Source organism: Durio zibethinus, chromosome 7 (assembly GCF_047325235.1).
Source record: "Durio zibethinus cultivar Kanyao isolate XHJ-2024 chromosome 7, ASM4732523v1, whole genome shotgun sequence".
Taxonomy (NCBI): Eukaryota; Viridiplantae; Streptophyta; class Magnoliopsida; order Malvales; family Malvaceae; genus Durio; species Durio zibethinus.
Genome location: NC_143168.1, coordinates 12,196,748 through 12,218,162, shown reverse-complemented (window position 1 = coordinate 12,218,162; position 21,415 = coordinate 12,196,748). Strand labels below are relative to the sequence as shown.

The 21,415-nt window shown below is 30.9% G+C and overlaps 1 long non-coding RNA gene across 1 annotated transcript; it reads right to left on the bottom strand.

Moving 5' to 3' along the window:
* Positions 1–19,784: 19,784 nt before the first annotated feature.
* Positions 19,785–20,687, bottom strand: LOC149517996 (uncharacterized). The gene is made up of 2 exons (XR_016343800.1): positions 20,274–20,687; positions 19,785–20,040 (listed from the first exon to the last, which is right to left on the bottom strand). It is a non-coding gene; the product is annotated as an uncharacterized LOC149517996 (long non-coding RNA).
* Between the last annotated feature and the right edge of the window lie 728 nt (positions 20,688–21,415).

Here is a 21,415-nt window from a genome sequence, read left to right as displayed (position 1 = left end):
AAATTGATCCTATCCCTATAACTTATATTGAATTATTTCAAGAACTGTTAAGAATGACTTGGTATCTCCAGTTATTCTAGAACCATTAAAGCCACCTTATCCCAAATGATATGATGTTAATGTCACATGCAATTACTATAATAAGAACGTGGGCTATTCTATAGAAACTTACCCTGCTTTTAAGCAAAAGATGCAAAGTTTGATCCAAAAAGATTTGGTGAGTTTTGACAAATCAAAGAGGTCGAATATCAATAAAAACCTTTCGTCTGATCACACAAAGGCATAATTTTGAGAAAGACAAAGATGTTAAGGTTGGTTGGATGTTGCTTGTCATTTTGAGATTTTTTTTAGAGTAATGCTAGAATTTTTTTATAAGATTTCATTTTTTATCATTTTAATAAAAGGCAAATTGATGCATTTCATCACATTTTATCTTTCATTCAAACCATTATTCTATACTTTGTTATTTTTCATATCCTTTTTATTCCTATTCTCAAATTTTAAATGATGAATGTTTAGACAATGATAACAATAAATTTAGGACGTAATTTTGGAAACTCATTCACATTGATAAAGTTCAATCTATGGAGATTATTTGCGTAAAAGAAACGATCTATGAATAGATATGAAATATATATGTTTTAAAGATATGTAGTCCTTTATAATGATATATGAGTTTGACTTTGTTTAATAAATGGTTTCTAAAGAAAGCATTCACGTTTGAGATGAAAAATTATCATTTTTTTTTATCGTTAATAAAACCATCCATTGCTACCCTTTTTATAACTATTATGATTTTTAAAAAAAAAACTCCAACCAATGATCACCATCCATATTGGGGGGCAAATGTTAGGAGAAACCTACTTGAAAAAGGAAAAAGGCAAAAAATCACAAATTGTCTCAAAGATAAAAGTAAAAAAAAAAAAAACTTTTTATACACAAAATAAAAATTAAAATAAAATGAATGCCACAAATGATTTAGGGTAAAGTAATGAGAATCTTTTTGTGAAGAATAAAATAAATGAAAAAAAAAGTAGTAAAATGATGTGGAATGGGGCAAAGTGCCCAGTTTCGTCATATGATGAGTAATGATCCTTTAGTTTGAACCCTTTAAACATATGTTTTGAGCGTATTTTATCTATTACTTTCATCACCCCCTACCATTGTCTCTATTACAACCCTTAAAAGTTCATTTTGATTAAATGTAAATGCTTAAATTGAATTATCATGTAATGAGCTAAAGCATGCTTGTAATGAAGTAATGGAATCGTGCAATGTTCTTATATTTTAAATATCGATGTGTGAGAAATATCAATAATGGATGAAATAAAAAAATGAAAAAGTGAAAAATGAAGTGAAAAAAATAAAAGAAGTGAAAAAATGAAAAAAATGATAAATGTGAAAAAAAAAAAAGAAAAAAATGAGAAAAATGTGAAATGAGAAAAAAGGAAGACTCAAATTGAAAATCTGAAAAGACGATTTAGGTAAAAAAAATCTGAGTTGAGAGTTAGAAGGATAGTTCAATATATGAAAGATCAATATCATTCAAAGATCTTCCGAAGCTGGGACAAAGTTTGATGTGCTCAAAATAATTTCAAAAGTTAATGGAATGAGTTTTTGAAAAAGAATTCTGGATTAATGTTAAGAATTGTCTGACTATTCATTGTTTGGACATTGTAACACCATTCAAATACCATCTCTAGTGATAGAGTTTGAATTTGTCCTTTTGCCTATTTTGTTTTGTATCATACTCATTTTTGCATTAATTACTTTTCTTTCAATTTATCTTGTACTTTTTTATTTTTTCATCCTTAAAATAAATTGAGGAAATAAATGATTGCATTATATTTGTCATGAATTGAAATGATAATGAATGAATGACAATGTTCATAAAAGTTTCTTGCATTTCTTTAAAAAGAAATCTAGGATGTCAGAGGCAAAAAAAAAAAATGACAAAGTAGAAAAAGCCTAAGAAGATGGTTTGAAAAGGCATATAGGGTGACCAAGTGATGAATATAGTGATGACTAAGCCGACATAACCTATAAGTGGTAATCAGATGATGAAAAATAAGACAAAATTATTTTTAGAATTATTAGTGTCATAACGTCTAGATCCGGGGATCTATCGCTAGACATTGACTTTAGGGAGTCGTCACCAATCTTTTTTTTATCTAGGTGCGATTGGCCACCTAAAGAATCTGTCCTTTCAGAGAACACCTAAGCTTAAGGGTCCCTAAAAGAATAGGTTCGGGTCTGCTAACCAGAACAGGGTTCGGGAGTTCGGTTACGTGTGAGGAAGGTTATAGCACCCTCACAATGCCCATCAAAAGATGGTACCAGCTTAAATTTGTGTTATCCAAAAGCTTTAAAATTTTACCAAGTAGTTAATTATTAAAGATTATTCTCAATTGACTCTAATACTTTTAGCAAAAAATTGAGAAAATTCCCTCACCTCAGGAGTATGCAAGAAAAACTACTATTTTACTTACAGAGGCTCCGTCGTCGGATTAATTAAGGAAAAATCAAAATCAAAATCAAAATAGAAAGGAAGGTAATGATGATTGTTCTTGTGTAGGGAAAATTGATACTTTTAACTTTTCCCCAAAAATTACTTTTTTTGAAATTTATTTTTAAGGAAAATTGATACTTTCAACTTGTCCCTAAAAATCCTTTTTTTTGAAAATTTATTTTTAAGGAAAATTGATACTTTCAACTTTTCCCTAAAAATATTTTTTGAAAATTTCGATTTTCAAGGAAAATTGATACTTTCAACTTTTCCCCAAAAATATTTTTTTGGAAATTTATTTTTCTTTTAAGGAAAATTGATACTTTCAACTTTTCCCTAAAAATATTTTTTGAAAATTTTAATTTTTAAGGGAAATTGATACTTTCAACTTTTCCTCAAAAACCCTTTTTGATATTTATTTTTAAGAAAAATTGATACTTTCAACTTTTCCCTAAAAATATTTTTTTTGGAATTTTTTATTTTTATTTAAAGAAAATAGAATAATAAATAAATAAATAAATAAAGTAAAAAAATAAAAAATAAAATAAAGATAAAAAGCATATTAAATAAACCTAATCTAATAAATAAATTAATGAATAAATAAATTAAAAAAAAAAAACCTGGAGCGGCTCGGCTATCGGCTCGGCTCGGCTCTGAGGGGGGCTGGCACGCGCGGGTCAGGAAGCGGGTCGACGCTCGGGTCGGGTCGGGTTTCGGCAAAACGCGCGGATCCTCTGATTAACTTAAAGCGAAAACGACGTCGTTTTGAGAGGGTATAAAAGGCAGTTCCCTTCGTTTTTCGGCAGAACGCTCCTCTCCTCTCTCTCTTCTTCTTTTTTTTCTCTTTCTTCTCTCTAAAAGCTGAAGAACACCGGTGGAATTTTCGTCGGATTCTGGAAATGTCACCGGAATCTGAAAATTTCACCGGAGGTTCATCGGAAGTTGGCCGAAAGATCATCGGTTTCTGGGGTTCTTTGCCGGAAACTAGACAGGTCGTCGAAAACTTCAAGGTTGGCCAGAATTGTCGTCGAAAAATTCAAACTTCGTCAGAAAATGCAACCGAAATCTAGAATTTTCCAGAAATTCCCAGAAAAAAAATTTTGAAAAATTCCTAAAAATTTCTGATGATTCCTAGAACTTTCCTAAACCTTTTGTTAGCCTTCTATACTCTTCTCTACACCTTTTCCTCTCAAATCAGTAGCTCTGGCTCACTGTTTTCTTCTCTGTTCCAGGAGGTCCCTTTTATAGGGTTCCTCCTTAGACGGGAATTCAATTTTTGAGTCCAATCTAGACTCTTCTGATTGAATTCCTATTCACAATGGGATTCTTCAACTTTCAATCCCAGCCCTCCAAAATCAAATAAAAAATAATAGTAGATAATTAGAAAAGATAGGATAAAAAGGAAAAAAAAATAATAATCAGATAATAAAAAAGAATCAGATAAAATTAACAGATAATTTAAAAAATAAAAGAAGATAAACCCAAAAATATATTACCAAAAAAATAATAATAATAATATAATAATAATAAATATATAACTATATACATAAAAATCTATTCTAAATAAAAATAAATAAATATAAATATACAAAAGAAAAAAAAATACAAGATAAAAAATTCAATTGGGCCTTACCCATTTGGGCCAGGCCCAATTGATTTGGGCCTGGACCCAATTGGGTGTCTACAGCTGTCCCTCTTTGCACATTTTCTGTGAAACAGAAATTGCGCAAAGACGTAGACACCTAATCCAGACTCAACTCAACATTGTCATTTTTTGTTTTTTATTTTTTTTTGTGTTTTTTTTGTTTTGTTTTTTTTTTTGTTTTGTTTTTTTGTTTTTTTTTTTTTTTACCAAAGCTCCTCTAAACGGAGGCTCAACGACTTTGAAAAGTAAATTGCTCCTCTAAACAGAGGCACCACGACTTTGGAAAATAAATTGCTCCTTTAAACAGAGGCACCACGACTTTGAAAAAGTAAATTGCTCCTCTAAACAGAGACACCACGACTTTGGAAAAGTAAATTGCTCCTCTAAACAGAGGCACCACGACTTTGAAAAAGTAAATTGCTCCTCTAAACAAAGGCACCACGACTTTGAAAAATAAATTGCTCCTCTAAACAGAGGCACCAAGACTTTGAAAAAGTAAATTGCTCCTCTAAACAGAGGCACCACGACTTTTGAAAGTAAATTGCTCCTTGATAGTCATGTCCAAAGGAATTGAAAGTTGTGTTTGAAGAAATTTTAGGAGATTATGCCCAAAGGTCTTATAAATCAATCTAGATACCAAAAGACATCCTATTTCAAAGATTAGGAACTTACCTGACAAGCTTTTTCTTTTTTAATTTTATAAAATATCTTCATATCTGTCTTCTCTATGTGGGATGTTGGATCACCCCTGCTTCCTGAATTTATACACTATACTTTCCTTAAAGTAGTGTATGCTATGCAAATGCATATCAATTTCAATGCATGCTATGCAAATGTTGGCCAATTAATTCCTGTTCAATGTATGGTACTCAAATTTCTCAAGCTCTTTTCTTAGGCATCAAGCCCTTTGATTCTTCAGGGATCCAATTACATTGCTCTTCTAAGATTGAACCAGTGTAGCTCTCAATTGTCTTTTTCACTCACATTCTTCTTTGTTCAGTTTCTCAATACTTCGAAATAAGCTTCATCAATCGATCATCACTTGACCATCATTCAATGAATTTTTCAGCACTAACAAATTTTAAAACAAGTTTCATCCACCATCACTGGGTCATTATTCATAGGTGTCTCAGCATTAACTATTCCAAAACAAACTTTGTCCACTGATTGTTCCCATCATTCACTCATAACTTGCAAGTCATATCAACCAATTCATCCTTGTACTCATCATTTGGTTATACCATTTTTCAAAATTTGCCCCATCATATTCTCTACTTGGTCACATCATATATCCTTCCAAATCATCTCTTTTAGGTCTCTACCATTTCTTCATTTTGTCACCACCATCATCTTAGATTTCTTTTCAAATGAATACAAGACTCTTTTAAACACATATTCATTCATTCATTATCATTTCAAATCCTGACAAATACAATGCAATCAAGTATTTTCTCAATTCATTCTAGGGGTAAAACAATAAGAGAACACAAGGTGAATGAAGATCTATTTTGGTACAAAATAAATGGGAGAAGAAATAAATTGGATACATGTCAGTGGGATGAATGGTATATCCAAATGATGAATATTTAGACAATTCTCAACATTAATTTAGGATTCTTTTTCAAAAACTCATTCCATTTACTGTTGAAGTCATCTTGAGCTTGGCGAACTTTATCCCAGTCTTTGAGGGATCTTCAAATGTTTTTGATCTTCCATTCATGTGAGCCACTTGACCATGGATCTTTTTCTATCAAAATCAACCTTTCAGGTTTTCAATTTGAATCTCTTTTTTCATTTTTTCTTCTTTCTTTCTTTTTTTTCTTTTCTTTTTTTTTCATCATCTTCTTTTTTTTTCTCATTTTTCATCTATTGTTGATATCCTTCATACATCAAACTTAGAGTAATGTAGCATGATTCCATTGCTTCATCATAAGCATGCCTTCACTCAACATATGATTATTCAAGTTGAGTATTCACACTTGATCCAAATGGCCTTTTCAAGGTTGTAATGTAGGCCAAGGTGAAGGGTCATAAAAAAATGGATATAATAGGCTCAAAACATGTATTGAAAAGGTTCAAAACCAAAGGATCATTTGATACAACTTGACATTTTGCCCCCACATTATTTTTTCTTTCCTCACACAAAGGATTCTCATTACTTTGCCCCAAGTCATGTGTGGCATTTATTTTATTTTATTTTATTTTATTTTATTTTTAAGACCTTTTGTGAAATTTTTTTTTCAAAAATTACCCTCCAGTGTATAGGGTAATCCTTGGTTAGGGTTCAAAAAAAGAAATCATAACAGGCTCAAAAGGGTAGCAATAAATGGTTTTTCAAATGGTAAAAGAAAGATGACCATTTTGCATCTCAATTGAGAATACCTTTCTTGAACATCATCAAAGCTCATGAATCTGTATAAAAGATTACACATCCTCAAGACATATCTATTTCACCTCCGATAACAGCCTATTTTTGCTCAAATCATCTTCTCATATTAATATTGATGAGTTCTCAGAATTAAATCTCAGAATTATTATTATCATTGTCTAAATATTCATCATCTGAAATTTAAGAATGGGAATGTAAAGTTACGAAAGGTAACGGATCATGGAGTAATGGTCAAGTGAAAGAGAAAAATGTAATGAAATGTATTGACTTGCCTTTATTAAAATGATAACAAGTGAAGTCATATTGTAAAAAGAAATCTAACATTATTTGAAAAGAAATCCTAAAATGATAGAAGAAAACTTTCAACCAGCCTTATCTCCATTTTTTAAAATTATCCCCCTATGCGATCAGGTGAAGAATCTCTATTGACATCTTGCCTCTCAATTCATTGTGACTCTCCAGCCCCTTTCTGTTCTTGACTTTCACTCAGAGCGCTAACATTAGATGTTGTTGCTTTTTCTTGATCAAAACTTACCATTCCATCATTGATCAACCGTTGCACCTTATACTTTAAAGCAGTGTAATTTTTGGTAGAATGGCCAGTAATTCCATAGTGATAGTCGCAATGGGCTGTAAGATCATACCACTTTGGGTAGGGTGGTTTAAGCGGCTCCACATGGCTGGGGGTAATAAAATGGCTATTATAGAGTTCTCGATATAACTCTGTGTAAGTCATAGGGATTGGATCAAATACAAGTTTTTCTCGAGTAGTTCGTTGTTCTCGTGAACCACTTGCTGGGTTAATAGGGTGAATTTGGGTTCTTATAGGAGCTTGAATGTTAAGGCTATATGTAAGATCTTGAGGGTTATAAATTGATCGGTATGTGGATGAATAAGGTGGTTGTGAAGCTAGCTGGTATGGGTAGGATGAGGCATTATTCACAGTAGGATAGTATAAAGAGTAACATTGGGATGGATAGGGTTGATACCCCCTAAATTGTTGTCTATCAAAGCTCACAGCTTGAGCTTCAGCTTCCTTCTTTTTTGATGCCTTCATGGTTTTTCCTCCTTTCAACTTGCCATTTTTTATGGCACTTTCAATAATTTCTCCAAAGATCACCATGTCGGCAAAATTCTTTGTTGCATTCCCTATCATCTTTTCATAATAGAGAGATTTTAAAGTGCTAACAAACAGCACTGTAGTTTTTTTCTCGGTCAGTGGAGGTTGTACCTGTTAAGCTATATCTCTCCATCTCTGGGCGTATTCTTTAAAAGACTCATTTACCTTTTTCTCTAGATTCTGTAAAGACAAACGATCAGGAGCCAAATCGATAATGTGTCGATATTAACTGATGAAGTCATGAGCCATATCGCTTCAAGAGCGAATGCGGGTTCTGTTCAGCTGAACATACCACCTGGCCGCAGAACCAGTAAGGCTATCCTGAAAGACATGCATCAAGAGTTTTTCATCATATGCATGAGCTGCCATCTTTCTGTAATACATGGTGATGTGGGTTTTGGGGCACTTTGTACCGTCATATTTTTTAAATTTCGGTACTTTGAACTTATAGGGGATAACCACATCAGGAACTAGGCAGAGCCCAGCAGCATCAACTGACCCATAAAAGCTAAATCATTCTACAGCCCGTAGCCTCTGCTCTAGCATGCTAATTTTAGAGCTTTCCTTAGCTTTCATCGTTATCTTTTCTTTGTCCTTCTCTTTTACATCATCTAGATCAGGAATTAGTTCTGCTACCTTTTCAGTGAAGACAGGATTTATATAGCTATTATACTGCCCTGGGTTAAAAGCTGATGGCATTCCAGGACATGTTGGATATGCAAAATATTGTGGTGGGACCTCTTGGGCAGACTGGGCCTGAGGTGAGCCAAAACCTGAAGGGTATAAAAGGTCAGCCACTTCTTGCTGACTTGTACTTCTTTCAACTCTTTTTTCTTTATTCATGTTATTAAGGGCCTCTAGAATCTTGCTTAGTTCACTTTCAATCTTCTCCTGTGTTTTTTTTAGCTTTTCAAATCTATGGGAATTTTTCTCCTCCATTTGCCTTGCTCTAGATCTTGTGTTGTATGGATAAATAGGGTTTTCGCTAGATGGAGCTATCCTGAGACCTTGAGTACCATACTTATGATTAAAAATGTTATGCTATGCCTTATGTATGATGCTTTGATACACAAATGAAATGTACATGAAATCTAGTATGAAATGAATGCAAATGATTGTGTTAAAACATGATCATGAAAATAATGCAGATGCATAAAATCAGACAAACAATATAGTTAGTTTCATGGATGAAATGAAAATGATGCTGATGCATAATGTTACATATGATAAAAATAATACACAAAGTTAAACAATCAAAATGATTAGACAAACACCCTTTTTGTGTCCTAATTTCAGGGTATATCTATCATTGGGTAGAAAGGGCTCTATCTTAGGTTTAGGCACTTCTAAGGTTCACTATATGTGGTTCAAGGTTAAAATCTAAAGGTTCTCAAATTGCTCCTTACATCTTTGTCCATCACAGACTAGTAAGGCACCTTAATCCTCACCCATTACAGGCTACAAGTGAAAAAGGTTGAATTTGAGTGGGAGATTTCGCTAGCCACTGCGGAGGTATTAGACCTCACGAAAGTAATAGGTACTTTACTCCCTCCTAGAGGGACGAAACTCGGGTGTAGAGCTCATGTTATGCACATGCATATGAATGACATAACTAACAAGATACATAAACATGAATGAATAATAACACATATATACAAAAAGGTTCAATTTTATTAGGCTTTTGGATAACACAAATTATTTGCTGGCCTGACTCTCAAAGTCCCCAGTGGAGTCAGCAAGCTGTCATAACATCTAGATCCGGGGATCTATCGCTAGACATTGACTTTAGGGAGTCGCCACCAATCTTTTTTTTATCTAGGTGCGATTGGCCACCTAAAGAATCTGTCCTTTTAGGGAACACCTAAGCTTAAGGGTCCCTAAAAGAATAGGTTCGGGTCTGCTAACCAGAACAGGGTTCGAGAGTTCGGTTACGTGTGAGGAAGGTTATAGCACCCTCATAACGCCCATCAAAAGATGGTACCAACTTAAATTTGTGTTATCCAAAAGCTTTAAAATTTTACCAAGTAGTTAATTATTGAAGATTATTCTTAATTGACTCTAATACTTTTAGCAAAAAATTGAGAAAATTCCCTCACCTCAAGAGTATGCAAGAAAAACTACTATTTCACTTGCAGAGGCTCCGTCGTCGGATTAATTAAGGAAAAATCAAAATCAAAATCAAAATAGAAAGGAAGGATGATTGTTCTTGTGTAGGGAAAATTGATACTTTCAACTTTTTCCTAAAAATTATTTTTTTTGAAATTTATTTTTAAGGAAAATTGATACTTTCAACTTTTCCCTAAAAATATTTTTTGGAAATTTCGATTTTCAAGGAAAATTGATACTTTCAACTTTTCCTCAAAAATCCTTTTTTTGAAAATTTACTTTTAAGGAAAATTGATACTTTCAACTTTTTCCCAAAAATATTTTTTTGAAAATTTATTTTTCTTTTAAGGAAAATTGATACTTTCAACTTTTCCCTAAAAATATTTTTTGGAAATTTTGATTTTTAATGGAAATTGATACTTTCAACTTTTCCTCAAAAACCCTTTTTGAAATTTATTTTTAAGAAAAATTGATACTTTCAACTTTTCCCTAAAAATATTTTTTTTGAAATTTTTTATTTTTATTTAAAGAAAATAGAATAATAAATAAAAAAAATAAAAAAAAATAAAAAAAAATAAAAAAAAATAAAGAAAAGTAAAAAAATAAAAAAATAAAATAAAGATAAAAAGCATATTAAATAAACCTAATCTAATAAATAAATTAATGAATAAATAAATTTAAAAAAAACCTGAAGCGGCTCGGCTATCGGCTCGGCTCAAGGCAGGGAAACGGCTCAGGGGGAGCGGCTTGGCAGCTTGGCTCCTCTTGGCTCGGCTCTGAGGGGGGCTGGCACGCGCGAGTCATGAAGCAGGTCGACGCTCGGGTCGGGTCGGGTTTCGACAAAACGCGCGGATCTTCTGATTAACTTAAAGCCAAAACGACGTCGTTTTGGGAGGGTATAAAAGGCAGTTCCCTTCGTTTTTCGGTAGAACGCTCCTCCCCTCTCTCTCTTCTTCTTTTTTTTCTCTCCTTTCTCTCTAAAAGTTGAAGAACACCGATGGAATTTTCGTCGGATTCTGGAAAATGTCACCGAAATCTAGAAATTTCACCGGAGGTTCACCGGAAGTTGGCCAGAAGATCACCGATTTCTGGGGTTCTTTGTCGAAAACTGGGCAGGTCATCAAAAACTTTAAGGTTGGCCGAAATTGTAGCCAAAAAATTTAAATTTCGTCAGAAAATGCAACCGAAATCTGGAATTTTCCAAAAATTCCCAAAAAAAAAATTTTTTTTAATTCTCAAAAAATTTCTGATGATTCCTAAAACTTTCTTAAACCTTTTCTTAGCCTTCTATACTCTTCTCTACACCTTTTCCTCTCAAATCAGTAGCTTTGACTCACTATTTTCTTCTCTGTTCCAGGAGGTCCCTTTTATAGGGATTGATCAGGAGTTCTTGATCAATCCCAATTCCTCCTTGGACGGAAATTCAATCTTTGAGTCTCATCTGGACTCTTCTGATTGAATTCCTATTCACAATGAGATTCTTCAACTTTCAATCCCAGCCTTCCAAAATCAAATCAAAAAAAATAATAGATAATTAGAAAAGATAGGATAAAAAGGAAAAAAAAATAATAATCAGATAATTAAAAAGAATCAGATAAAATTAACAGATAATTTAAAAAATAAAAGAAGATAAACCCAAAAATATATTACAAAAAAAAAATAATAATAATATAATAATAATAAATATATAACTATATACATATAAATCTATTCTAAATAAAAATAAATAAATACAGATATACAAAAGAAAAAAAAATACAGGATAAAAAATTCAATTGGGCCTTACCCATTTGGGCCAGGCCCAATTGACTTGGGCCTGGACCCAATTTGGTGTCTACAATTAGTGCTGAGAAGCTAAAAAAGAAATGTGAGATGGTGGAGTCTTGAGAATCTTATTACCATAATTAATTGAAATTTCATGACATTGATGTTAGTGACATCTACATTTCATGCATTGTATTTGCATTGTTGTTTACACAATTCATGTACATAATTTGGTGAATATTTAAAACTTTGGTTTGGCCATGCATTTGCATCATGTAATGAACATCTAAATAATGGTTTAGAGTATGACATTTGCATTATTGTGAAAATCTAGATTGTTGCATTTGCATGCATTAAGAAAACATTTACATCATTATCATGACGTCCTTTATATACAAAATTTTGACCTTGATGAAAGATTAAGAATTTTCATGACAAAAAATTTTAAACTTTTTGAGGAAAGCTTTTTAAGATAAAATTGTGAATCCTCAAATAAGGAAAAATGTTTTATAAGGAAAATGTTTAGAATTTTAAAGTTGTGGAGCCTTTTGAATGAGCTTTTTTAATATTAAAAGTGATTTATAAGATCTTCAGGTATAATATCTAAAAATTTATCAAATGTCAATATTTGAATTTTAAATTAGAATTTTTAAAAATTTTGGATGTGAATCTTTAAAATTTTTTAAAGTGAATCTTTGAATTTTTGGTGTGACTCTTTAAAAATTTATCAAATGTGAATCCTTGAGTTTTAAATGTGAATTTTTGCATTTTGGGTGTGAATATTTAAAAATTTATCAAATGTGAATCTTTGAATTTTAAATGAAAATTTTTGAAATATTAGGTGTGAATCTCTAAAACTTTCGAATGAGAATTTTTGAAATTTTAGATGTGAACTCCTGAATTTTTTTAATGTAAACCTTTAAATTTATGTGTGAAACTCTAAAATTTATCTAATGTGAATATTTGAACTTGAATGAGAAGCTTTGAAATTTTGGATGAAATCCTGATGTTTTTAAATGATGAATATTAGATATAAAACACTAAAATTTTTTAATCAGAATCTTTGAAATCTTGGAAGTGAATCCCTAAAGTTTTTCAAATAAAAATTTTTAACTTTTTGTTGTGAATCTCTAAAATTTTAGAGTGTAAATCTTTAAATGTTGGATGTGAGCTTAGTAATTTTGATGTGAATCTGAGTTCTTGCCAACCTTTGAATTAAACTTTGGATATGAATATCTCAAATATGAATATGAAAATTCTTACGAATCTTTGTGTCTTATGAACCTGAAAATTCTTATAAGTCTAAGTTCTTGTTGTGGGAAAACTAAGAAATAAAACTATGTGAAAAACTAAGAGTAAAACTGAATGTATATTGAAAAGCTGCTCATGAATAATTATACAAGCACTTTAGGTTTATATACAATTAACTAGTGGGTAAACTAGGAAACTAAATCTTCGTAAAAAAACTGATCCTATAATTGAGGGATTATCTATCCTAATTTTTTATCCTTAATTCTAGGTATATAAATACTTAATTCTAGGGATACAAATATAAATATATAGATTATAAGATTACAATTAGCTTTAAATAAGTGTTTTCTCACACTTTCTCTCAAGCTGGTGAATAGGTGTTTTTTATTCCCAGCTTGAAAATAATTTCTTGAAATGTTGCACTGTTGAGACCTTTAGTCAACACATTTGTAAGTTGACCTTTGGTTAATACATATGGTGTACAAATCACCCACTATCTAGTTTTTTCTTTATGAAATGTCGGTCTACTTCAATGTGTTTTTTTCTATCATGTTGCATAAGATTGTGTGCAATGCTTATTGTAGACTTGTTATCATAGTAGAGTCTCATTGATCCATCCCACTTAATCTTTAAGTCTTCTAAGATAATCTTTAACCATATTAGTTCACAAATTCCTTAAGCCATTGCTCTGAACTCTGCTTCAACACTTGATTTTGTCATCCCATTCTATTTTTCACTCTTTCAAATTACAAAATTACCATCTAAGAAAGTGTAGTAGCCTGAGGATGATCTTCTATCAATTACTAAATCTGCATAATCAACATTTGTATATACCTATAAAACCAGCCTCAAATTTTTTTTGAATAAGATATCTCTCTCAAGATTGACCTTCAAATAGTGCAATACACGGTAGATAGCCTGTAGGTGCACTTCATTAAGACTATGCATAAATTGACTTATCACACTCATAGCATATGCTATATCAGATCTAATATGTGAGAGATAAATTAGTGTTTCAACTAATCTTTGACACATCTCTTTATCTATAGCAGCATCTTTATTAGCTCATCCAAGTTTATGATTAAGATCTATAGAGGTATTTATAAGTTTATATGCCAGCTTTCCAGTTTTTTTCAAAAGATCCATTACATATATTTGTTGTGAGATGAAAATACAATGCCGTGAGTGAGCTACTTTAATTCCTAGGAAGTACTTCAATCTCTCTGCTCTTTTATCTCAAATTCTTTAGCCAAAAACTGTTTTAGAGATTTTTTCTCTTTTTCATCATCTCTAGTTACAATTATATCATCAACATACACTAATAGAACTGTGACTCTCCTTGAATCAAAATCTTTGATAAATAATGTGTGATATTTTTTACTCTACTTATATCCCATTGCTAGCATCACTTTAGTAAATCTCTCGAACCAAGCCCTAAAAGACTGTTTAAGGTCATATAAAGCCTTTTTCAGCTTGTAAACTTTGTTTGCTTTTAGATGACCTCTAAATCTTGGTGGAACCTTCATATATATATTTTTTCCAAACCACCATATAGAAAAGCATTCTTTACATTAAATTGTTGAAGCTTTCAATTGTAATTTGTAGCTAATTATAACAAAATCCTAATTGTATTCATCTTGGCAACTAGAGCAAAAATTTTCTGATAATCCATTCCATAAGTTTGAGTGTAGTCCTTAGCCACTAACCTGACTTTATACCTTTTAAAGTACCATCCGTATTTTATTTTATAGTGAAAACCCATTTACACCGAACTAAATTTTTTCTTTTAGGCAACTTTACTACTTGGCATGTCTTATTTTTCTCTAAGGCCTCCATTTTTATTTTTATGACTTACCTTTATTTCTCACTGGATAATACCTCAGATAATGTAGTTGGAACATAAATAGTATTTAGACTCACAAAAAAATTTTTGTAAGATGGGAATGATCTTTTAAATGACATAAAATTAGAGATTGGGTATAATGGATGCTAAGTACATTCTCTGGTTCCTTTCCTAATGGCAATAAGTAGATCATAATCACTAGTTATAGTTTTAGGAGATTTATACTCATTTTGAGAAACAGAGTCAAAGACTATAGTTACCTCATTTTTAGAGTTAGGATTAAGTTTTTGGACTAGTATTGGTTCAGGATCTGAAACTTTTCTTCTTGAGTACATCTATAATTCCTTCATAGAATTAAGAACAATATTATCTTTTGTCATATCTTCTATATTTAGAATGAGTTCAGACTCAAATTCAGTGTTTGACTTGGACTTAGAAGAAGCAGGTTTCAACTCAGAATGACTAATAGGTGAAAATGTTGAAGAAGATGACAAATTCAGTAAAAAGAAGTCTTTATCCTTATCTTCCATGAATGAAGTCTCCTTTTAAAGATAAGGTTGAGTAAAAAAAGTTTACTTTCTTCAAAAGTGACATCTGCAAACACATAATTTTTTGGTAAGAGGATAATAACATTTATACCATTTCTGAGTTGATGAATATTCCACAAAAATACACTTAATTGCTCTAGGATCCAACTTCCCCTTATTGTGACTGTGAACATGAACAAATGATATACAACTAAATATCCTAGGTGTGAGATTATTTGTGTTATTAAAGTTGGGATAGAATTATGAGAGTAGTTCCATAGGAGTTTTAAATCTCAAAACCCTTGAAAATAACCTATTTATAATATATGTAATAGTAAGAACAGCTTTCTCCAAGTAGGATTTCGGTACATTTGCTTGAAAAAGTAAAGCTTGGGTTGTGGTTAGTAAATGACTATTTTTCTCTTTATCATTCCATTTTGCTATGGAGTATTAACACAAGATGACTCATAGATAATCCTTTCTCTTTAGAAATAGGTAGATAAGCTCTAGTTAAAATAGTCTCTTACATTATTAGACCTAAATCTCTTGATTTTCACTCAAAATTGATTCTAGATCATTTTTTGGGAGCTAAAAAACATACTATTCACATGTGACTTAGATTTAAGTAAAAATATTCAAGAGACATCGGTACAATCATCTATGAAAGAAACAAACCACCTTGCACCCAAAATGTTAAGAATTATAGAGGAACCCTATATGTCACTATGAATCAAATAAAAAGGAGTAGAACTTCTTTTATTGCTAATTGAAAAAGGCACACATCTATGCTTTGCAAGTTCACAAATATCACAATGAAAATTTTCGGCATTCAATCATTTGAACAAAAAAAGAAACATGTTTTTCAAAGTTCTAAAAGAAAAATGTCCAAGACAAAAATGATAAAGCTAGATTTTATTTTTATTGAGAGATTTTTTAGAAAAAAATGACAAAAGTAAACTATTCTTAATATTACTTGCATTGTTCGATGTTTTAAGATAGTATAGTCTATCCTTCTTGTTAGTAAGTCCAATCATTTTCTTAAACTCTGGTCCTAAAATTTATAATAAGAGGGATAAAAAGTTACTTTGCAGTTCATATCTGTGGTAAGTTTTTGTATAGATATCATATTAGTAGACAATCTAGAAACATGAAAAATATTTTTAAAAACAAACGAAGGATTAATTTGAACATCTCCTAATCCTGCCACTATAGTAAGTGAACCATTTACAACAATAAGTTTTTTATTACTAAGACACAGGGTATATGTACTAAAATTCTATGAAGAATGTATCATATGGTCTATGGCTCTTGAGTCAATAACCCAAAAACTCGTAACAAGCTTAATCGAGACATTTAATCAATGAGAATTAGAAGCTTTACCTGAACTAGAGACCTTACCCAAGAAACATACCCCATTAGACTTTTCAAGGGTTTTCAATAGGCTTTTTAGCTTCTCAATCTCTTCTTTCTCCAACACTCTTTGTTTTTAAAACATCTATAGTACTCCGATAATTTTTTTCAGTTGACACTTTCTTAAATAAGGTGGTAGTGATTTTTTTTTTAACTGAAAAAAGTCTTAAGATATAACCAGAAATGACTCTTAGCAATGAAGGCTAAAGAAGAAAAAAATAAAATGGCTATGAAGGCCTTAATAGGGTTCAGTAATGAAGGCCTAACATAAAAGTCAACAATGAATGTTGAAAATTTTGCTTCCTAGGAAAAGCTTAAAGCTTTGATACCATGTGGAAAAAACTAAGAAATAAAACTATATGAAAAACTAAAAGTAAAACTGAATGTATATTGAAAATGTGCTCATGAAGAATTATACAAGTATCATAGGTTTATATACAACTAACTAGTGAGTAAACTAGGAAACTAAATTTTTTCAAAAAATTAATCCTATAATTGAGGGGTTGTCTATCCTAATTTTTTGTCCTTAATTCTAAGGATACAAATACTTAATTCTAGGGATACAAATATAAATACATAGATTACAAGATTACAATTAGCTTTAAATAAGTGTTTTCCCACACTTGCGAATCTAAAATTTTGAAAATCAAATTCTTACGAAACTAAAATCTTGCAAATTTAAATTCTTGTGAATCTTTAATCCTTTTGAATATGAAAATTCTTGCAAAACTAAAAATTCTTATGAATTTGAAAGCATTACGAATCTGTAAACCTTATGAATATTTGAATTATGAACCTTTGAATTTCGAAAATGGTTATTCTTTGAACTCAAATTGTGAATATTTGAGTTTCAACTTGCATTATTAATTGTCGGATTATGAAGTTCTTAAATATTTCAAGTTGCGAATCTTTGAAGTTTTGAGATTTAGTAATTGTTATTAAGCCACACCCGGACATAATGAATGTCTATATCTTTGCATAATTCTTGTTTCACAAAAAATACACAAAAAGGGTAGCTATAGACACCTCCATTTTGTCTAGAGTTTAAAATTTATTTTATTTATTATTTATTTATCTTTTCAATAAAAAATTAAAAAAAAAAGAAATGGCATAGACTTGGTTGAAGAATAATTATTCAGTTGCATAAAAAGTTTTTTTAAAAACAAATTAAATGTTAATCCAACTATTCAAAAGACTCATTGAAAAGTTTAATCCTAGTTGAAACACTGTTTGGACTTGGATTCTTATTTATAAATTGAAACCAATATACACAGGGACAAAGAGAAAAATTACAGTAAATCAAAGAAAAACAAGAGTGAGAAGCAAAAAACAGGCGGGCAAGATTCAATAATCAACGAGCAAGTACCAAGTTCGCCAACATCCTCAACAATTTCCAAGTTAAGCCTACTGTCACTTAAACTTAACAATTTAGCAACCTACGGCCACACTGAATCGTCTTTCAAGCTATTCCCTATTTTTAGTCAAACCATCATCATACCAATTCCCTCAAATATCTATTATAGTTTGTTAGCCTTGAATTGATCCTTATTTTGAAATGACAAAATATTAAGCTAAATAAGCTTGATCAAGATTTTGAAAAAGATTAATTTAGTACATATTCTTAAGTTCTATATTTTGGTACTAAATAAATAATATGATTTTCAAAGTTTAAACAAACTTTTCTTTATGTTTTCTTATTTTTCAAATCAAAAGTATCTTTAAACATTTTTTATTTAAGCTTAAATGAAAGACCAGTTGTTGTCTTCAAAGTAAATTTATTCATTTTAGACTTAATACAATTTTGACAATATTAGTTTTGAGAAATAGATTAACTTAAGAAAGTTGTTTTACAATAACAAAGTTTTCCAACATTGAATTTGTTTTATTTTTTATATTAATATACAAAGTTTTAATATTTGAATTTTATATGGTTGGAAAGCTCTTTAAGTCTACTTTCCAATGGATCAAACAAAATCAAAATCCAAATTTTCTAAGAAAAGATTTTGAATTTTTACTAGACACTTTGTAATCGTCTAAAAACTGCACAATGAGTAATTTTAAAAATTCACTATAATTCATACAAAATGAATTAGGTGATGAATATTACATGGATAGAAAGCCCTTTAAGTCTAGTTTCTAAATCTTTAAACGGTTTGTGATTTGAATTTGTATAACTCAAGATATGATCAAATTAATAGGTATAGTACAAAATAAGAGACATTCACCTAGATGGACAAGATCGATCCCCTCAGGGAAGGGATCAATTGATTTTTCTTGTAAAAGCACTTTTATGTTAAAAAGGCAAGAAAAGATCAATCACCCTATGTAGGGGATCGATCACCCTCTTGAACCAATTGATCCCTTACATAAAGGGATCAATCGGGTAGTACTTTTGCAAGGCATAAATGGTAACAAAAGGTGAACCAATTGATCCCCTCAAGGAAGGGATTGATCGGGTAGGCTTGTTCAAGCTGAGAATTAGTTCAAAACATGAGCCAATTGATCTTCTCATGGAAAAGATCGACAGGGTCATGCCCAGGATATACACAACAGCTAGTTTCTCAAGCTTTCAACGACTATTTTCTTTTCCCAAGCATCCCTAACAGCTAGCTCTTCAATTTCTCTATATATTGGCCACTCCAATACACCAAGAAGGTTGATGAATCAAGAAAACAAGATCAAACAAGCCATATATTCATTCTCTCAAAGAAATCAAGAGTTTTAGAGCTTTAAAGACTATATTTTTGTATTTATTGTATCTAAATCATTGTTGTTAATTCATTTATCAAATTTCTTTGTACTTCATTAGGCAAACACTTAGCCTTTGAAAAGTGTTCTAAGTTTGGATTTTCATTAAGTTTTTTGTTTTTGTAATCATGAGGTGAGGGATCCTATTGAATTTTTGTTATTAAAAGGTTGTTACTTAGCCTAGAAAGTAAAGTGTGTAAGGTTTCTATCTTAAGCTTTACAGAGAAAAAGATAGGGTTTAATTTCAATGCAAGATTAGTGGATTGAAGCCTTGGTATGGACAACCAAAAAGAAAGAACGTAAGTACCTTGTAGAGAAAGACCAAACCTCAATAAATCTTTATGTTTGATTCCTCAATCCCTATCTTTTTACTTTGCATTTGGTTTAAGATTATCAATTTATTATATTTGCATCATATTTTAATATTGTTTTTAAATTTCCATTCAATTACTTAAAAATCATTGTTTGAGAAGAATTTGAAAAAATCCAATTCACTTCCTCTTAGATCACCATTTCACTTATAAAGCTAATATAGTTCCTCCTATTTTGGCCACTGCCACCACCCTCAAAAGCCAAGTTCCCAACCTTGTTTTCATCAAAGTCACGAACTCAAAGACCTTACACCACCATGAAACAAGTCCCACACAAATAAACCCAATTCTCTACAAACCAACCCAGCAAACAAACCCAGTCCTAAAAAAGCCACGAGCTTGCAAACAAACACCAACAACCTGCAACCACCAAACTCAGCAACTAAATTAGCATCACACAAGCTTTTTTTTGCCCACTGAACATACACCTATAAAAGAAAATAGATAAACACAGAAACAAACATTGCAGTAGTAACATAAAGAAAAAAGAATGCCTTATCCTTTCTGGGAATTGGGCTCTAGTGGTCAAAAAGGATTTGAGTCTTAAAAATTTTATAACGAAAAAGCTAAGAAAAAAAAAAGAAAAAACATACCTTGAAACAGTGGCTAACGAAACGACGGAGGAAAAATCTCAAAGGTTGAACCTACAACTTTCAAAATCAGATCCACGTAACTTTAGTGAGTTTTTGAAGAAACCAACTATACCACGTGAAAGAGAAGCCAAAACAAGCGCCGATGTGAAATTTGGTCCAAATCGATGATCGATCGGTGACGACATACGGTGGCTATGACAGTAGCACGGTTGAACCTCCAGCATCGAAATATAGGAAGTTAAAGCTTTTGGTTTATTTCGTCTAGAACCTACAAATAGAAAAAAAGAGATTAGTTTCCTAGAGAGAGAGACAAAAAAATGAAAATAAAGGAAAATGCTTGAAAAATTGGCTTTTATACTATAGAGGAAATAGCATCGTATTGGGAAAGAAAGTCGGGTTATTTTGACCTACTTCAGTGACTCGCTCATCACCCAATAGCTGATTCGACCTAATCGTTTAACTCATCAACCCCCGACACTACTAAGCTGCACCATTTGAGCCACAGGCCAAGCCGTTTAGCCTCCAAGCCATCTTAGAGTCCACAGCTAGCCACTAAACCAATCTAATTTCATTTTTGGGTATTTTATTTATTTTATTTATATTTTATTTATTTGTTTGTTTATTTGTTTTATTTTTTTTGCATGATTAAATTTTTAGGAAAATTATAAAAATTATAAAAAATAAAAAATAAAAATAAAATTTTTGAGAATAAGTAATAATTATCTAATGATGAAATTTTTAGAAATTACAAATGGTTAATTTTTAGGTTCATTTTTAGAAAATTTCTAGGTGAGAAATTTTTTCTAAATTTGACCCAAATGGAAGAAAAATTTAAATAAAGTTCAATAAGAATAATTAATATTTATTTTTTAAAATAAAAAAAATCTAAATAAATTTAATAAATTTTAGGAATGAATTAAATATTATGCAATGATGTGATTTCTGAAAATTTCAAATGAAAAATTTCTAATAAATCTTTAGGTAAGGAATTTATCTAGATTTGACTTAAACGGTGAAATAATTTAGATGAAATTTTAATAAAAATAATTGTATTCTTTTCCCAAATACAAATTAAAAATTAAACTTAAAAATTTGGTGAAAATATTTGACAATTATCTAAGGATGAAATCTTAAGAAAAATC